Source organism: Alosa alosa, chromosome 2, assembly GCF_017589495.1.
Source record: "Alosa alosa isolate M-15738 ecotype Scorff River chromosome 2, AALO_Geno_1.1, whole genome shotgun sequence".
Taxonomy (NCBI): domain Eukaryota; kingdom Metazoa; phylum Chordata; class Actinopteri; order Clupeiformes; family Clupeidae; genus Alosa; species Alosa alosa.
In genome coordinates, this window is record NC_063190.1 from 21,692,456 (window position 1) to 21,697,293 (window position 4,838).

The 4,838-nt window shown below is 39.8% G+C and overlaps 1 long non-coding RNA gene across 1 annotated transcript; it reads left to right on the forward strand.

The window, feature by feature from the left end:
* Positions 1-2,765: 2,765 nt before the first annotated feature.
* LOC125309322 lies at positions 2,766-3,297 on the forward strand. Its single transcript, XR_007196110.1, has 3 exons — positions 2,766-2,854; positions 2,992-3,081; positions 3,186-3,297. It is a non-coding gene; the product is annotated as an uncharacterized LOC125309322 (long non-coding RNA).
* Positions 3,298-4,838: the final 1,541 nt, after the last annotated feature.

Sequence of the window (4,838 nt, forward strand, 5' to 3'; positions counted from 1 at the left end):
TAGGTGCTTTCTGTAGGTCTTACATGTCAATGACAGTTACATCTTGGGAGGAATAAATAACTAGAAATCATTTCCGAGGAACTGCGAAAGTGTGCTTGCTCATGTGCGGTTCACCAACGGGAGCAGATAGTGAAATATGGTACGTTGAACTAAACTTGATCCAAGAATTCCAACGGTACATCATTTTTAAAAATCGGGCATACAGGTCAGAGTGCTTTAACGTACATCCGAAATGCCAAAACACATTTTTGCTAGTTGCGGCGAGCCCTAGGTCAAAGGGCACCAAATGATATATGTGTGCCCTCACAATGGAGTCCCGAGTCCCTGTACCATGTTTTGTTTTGAGAAATAAGTGTCGCTTAGATATGAGCTAACTTCCTGTAACTCTAGCACCCCCTAGTGGTCGAACGTCACCAAATTTATTGTGTGTCCTCAGTATGGGGTCCCAAGTCCATGTACCAAGTTTGGTTTCTATATGTGAAAGCGTTGCTGAGATATGAGCCTACTTCCTGTGATTATAGGGCCCCCTAGTGGTCAAAAGACACCAAATGTATATTGCGTCCTGAGGATGGGGTCCCAAGTCCATGTACCAAGTCTGGTCTTCATACATCAAAGCCTTGCTTCGCGACTGAACGATGTCAATATCTTAAAAGGCCTAGGGGCAGGAGCTGGCCAAAAAAGTGGGCTGAAAGGAATAATAATACAAATGTGTGCTTGCGTGTGCTTTCAGCAAGCACACTTAATTCGTTTTTTATTCAATACATTTAGTCTTTTCACAGTTTTTCTGATACCAGAAAAATGAGAAAGAAATGGCACAGACATAGCAGAAATAAAGGCTGAAACTCCTCATTTTGAGAAATATATTTTGCATTGTGTTGTCCAGTGTGTGTTGTTTAAAGGTAAAATATGCTTTTGCTGCATTTTTTTTAATGTTTTGAGAGTGTTAGAGTGCCTCTGCGTTAATTGTTTTGAAAATGTGATGAAAGAGTTGACATTTATTAAAGCAATTGGGAAAAACTATAAAGAGATTGATAAACAAAAGAGATCATATAGGGATCAGTAAACAAAAAATGAACATTTGTTTGGAAACACATTGTATAGGTTAGAGAGAAAATTATCCCTCTTCCTCCCCTCTACTCCTCCGTTTCACTGATTAACCCAGTTACTCATCCTCCTTACACAGGGGGTGCTCTATCGCAATCTCCGCTTCAGGCATTCCAGGACCACGGCCATCTACCATGCCAAACACGCGCTTAGCTTATACACTCAATTCAATTCAATTCAATTCAAATGGTGCTTTATTGGCATGACAAATACTACAAACATTACATTACATTACATTACATTATATTACATTACATTTGGCTGACGCATTTTTAGCCAAAGCGACTAACAACATGGTAAACAGTTTAAGTTTTAGAGCAATTACTCAGCATAGCAATCATACAGACAGGCGAACTAGTGAAAGGTGATATCAATAATTACTGGCCGAGAGTGGTGCTAATTAGGATTAACTGGTTTAGTGAATAGTAGCTGATTTAGAGCTTTGTCAGCAGAGCAGTCAGCAGACCTGCCTACCCTGAAAATCTAGAGTTCTCGCGAGAGCACAATGGAATTGTCTCTGCGAGACACTCTGGCAATGAGCAACGATGCACGTTACTTTCACCCCAACATTCCGGGGAACGTTGGAGGACAGTACACATTGGTCGTAGTGTTATCCGATTGTGTCGAAGTCCGAAATCATTCAGAGTAAACATGGTCTAGTGTTATCCAATTGTGTGCAGTGAGATTTAAATGCATGCTTGTTCCCGCCCCTCGAGTTGGGCCATTACATTGTTCGTGACGAGACCCTTAATCTTTCTAGATTACCAGGGTCTGGATTTTCCAGGCTAAGACCTGCCCATATAGTTTGAGACGTTCAAGACTCATGATTTTGAAGCTTAATTTAATTTAACATTTCGATGTCTTTATTCATTCAGATTTTAGTGACTGGTTGATGACACCCTTTTCCGTAAAAGGGTGATGTGTTTCTGTGATAACATATACCAGAACTGTGGATTCCTCTAAGTGATGTGTCTGTACACTGCATATCAGAATAGAATCAATTTATTTTGGCCTAGATGTTTCACATACGCCTAAATGCCATGGTAAGATGAACAGCGTTAAAGGAAGAATTTGCAAGTATCAAATAAAATAAACAAGAACCATCATCGAAACTCTGACTGTCCGATCACATTCATAGAAAGTATAAAATCAAAACAACACTCTTTCATAATATTTCATTACATTACATTACATTACATTTGGCTGAAACATTTTTAACCAAAGCGACTTACAACATGGTAAACATACTGCAACCAACTTGTAAGACTGCCTTGGTTAATGATTCTTGTTGCCTCAAGTTTAACATTTTAATCTCACACTAACTAAACTAATTTAAATCTGTATAAACCTGAGTAGAGTGCACTATGTTTATGAATGATATACTTGATTTGAACAAACATTCTCAAAAGGTATCTTATTTTAATCGTTCTTCAGGCAATATTGAGTAGGCAGGCACAATTCATCAGCAAACATTGAACTGAGATGAACTTCTGCATTTGTCTTTGCTGTTGACAAATCCAGCAAAACAGCAACATATGTGTAATAACATAATGTGTAATAGCTGAAACATATGAGTAATAACTGCCTAAATGTGATTGCTACAGAGTCTCATATATAAAAACATGTGCAACCTGGCCATGGTCAGGTCTCTTCCTTCATCCTTACTAAATAGCATCAACACTGCAAAGAGACACCATGAGGCGTGTGATCGTGCTCTACTTTGCACTGATGATGATTGCACTGGTGGGCCGTATGTAGCCTACTGTCTCACTTTATTGTCATTTCACAACATTTTTATCTGGATCATCTTGGCTAAAATGAACTGTGGTGTATACTGTAGTTATGGTGCCTGTTATCTGCATAAACTGTACTGTGAACGTTTTCCAGATGTCTATACTGAAAGTACGCAAGCTGTGCCCGTTGGTGTAGGCGGGATGAATTTGAACTCATCAGTGAATTCTGTGGTGGTAGAAATAAGTAAGTAAATATGTAAATATTCATTTTATCTCTCTGTATCCTGTTAGAACACTTTAATATCAGTGGTTTTATATGCCACTCTAATTTATTGCCATTTTTTTCAGATGCAGTGTTTAAAAACAGTGGTGATCCATAAATGATGACCTTGTGGGGATGAAGCACTATTATTTTAGCTTTTTCTTCCTTTAAAAGAAGGAATTCATATTAAAAGTTTTTTGGAAGTATGAACTTGTGGTATTCAGTATTCAGCCTCTCTTCAACTACCAGAAAAAGGAAAGACAAAAACTCGAAACATCTCCTAAAAAGAAAAACAAGAACAACATGATAACTGATCGATACTCATTGGAAAGCATTTTTTTTTAAATGAGATCTCACCTATTTTTTGGGGGCCAAGCAGCGAAGCTGCAGGGCAACCCATAGTGATTCTATGTTTTCTTCCCTATTATTATTACGCTTCCGCCATTGAAGTCTATGGCAGCCCATAGAACCGACTGGTCAAAAGTTGTGAAATTTGGCACACTGATTGGGGACAGTCCAATAATTCATTTCACTAAGCTTCAAGCCGGCACCTCCAGCTCTAAGCGCCACAAACAGGTCAAATTTGGGCGTATGCGTTCCGCACGTAACTTTTGACTCGTATGCCCGATTGCCAAAAATGTGGTATCGTTGGAATCCTTGGACCAAGCCGAGTTCAACGCACCGAGTTCATTGACGTCAATTTCCGCCATGATGGATTTTCCGCCATTTTGGATTTTTTCAAAAACCTTTAAAAAGTTTCACACCTCACATAGTTTGTCCGATTTTCACGAAACTTAGCACATAACATCTTCAGACCAAGCCGCACAAAAGTTATCGATTTTCATCTTCGGAACTAAAACTGTTTGCCCGTAACAGCCAAATGTAATATGTAATAATCCAAACAGGAAGTGAGCTCATATCTCAGCAACCCTTTCATCTGTCATAACCAAACTTAGGACATCGACTTATAACCCCATCATCAGGGCACACAAAAAATCTGGTGACCTTTGACCTCTAGGGGGCGCTGTAATTAGCAAAAATGCATTTTGGCCTGTAGCTGTTGATGTGTTTGGAATTAAAACATACTAGTGGTGTCTAGTAGTACTTTTGGATGTCCTTCGGCTGACCCAGGCCAACTTGTGATGTCAACATAATTGATTCGGCCGCCATATTGGATTTAATCAAAAACATGAATAAGTATTCGCAAGTCACAAATTTCACCTGATCCTCACCAAAATTGGCAGAGCCCATCTGCAGACCATGCCTTATCAGTGCTTTGCTTTCTGGAACAATTGACAGAAGCATTCGGCTGTAACAGCCAATCAAAATTTGCAGCGAAGCCACCAAACAGGAAGTGAGCTCATATCTCAGCAATGCTTTCATGTATCAAAACCAAACTTAGTACATGGTCCTCAGGACCCACCAGGAGGACGCTCAAGAAATTTGGTGACCTTTGACCTCTAGGGGCTCTGTAATTAGCAAAAATTTATTTTGGCCTGTAGTTGCTGCATTCTTCTGCAATGGAGGTCAATGGCAGCCCTTAGAACCGTCTGGTTCATCCTGATGATGCACAAATAAGTTGGTAACCTTTGACCTCTATGGGGGCATTGAAATTACAGCAAGCATGATCATATCTGAATCGATCTTTTATTTTTGATGTGAAACTGAGTTCCATCCAGTTCATTCTAATGCGTGCGTGCAAGGGTGGGGCGGGGTGGGACGGGCAGGGGCGATTGCAG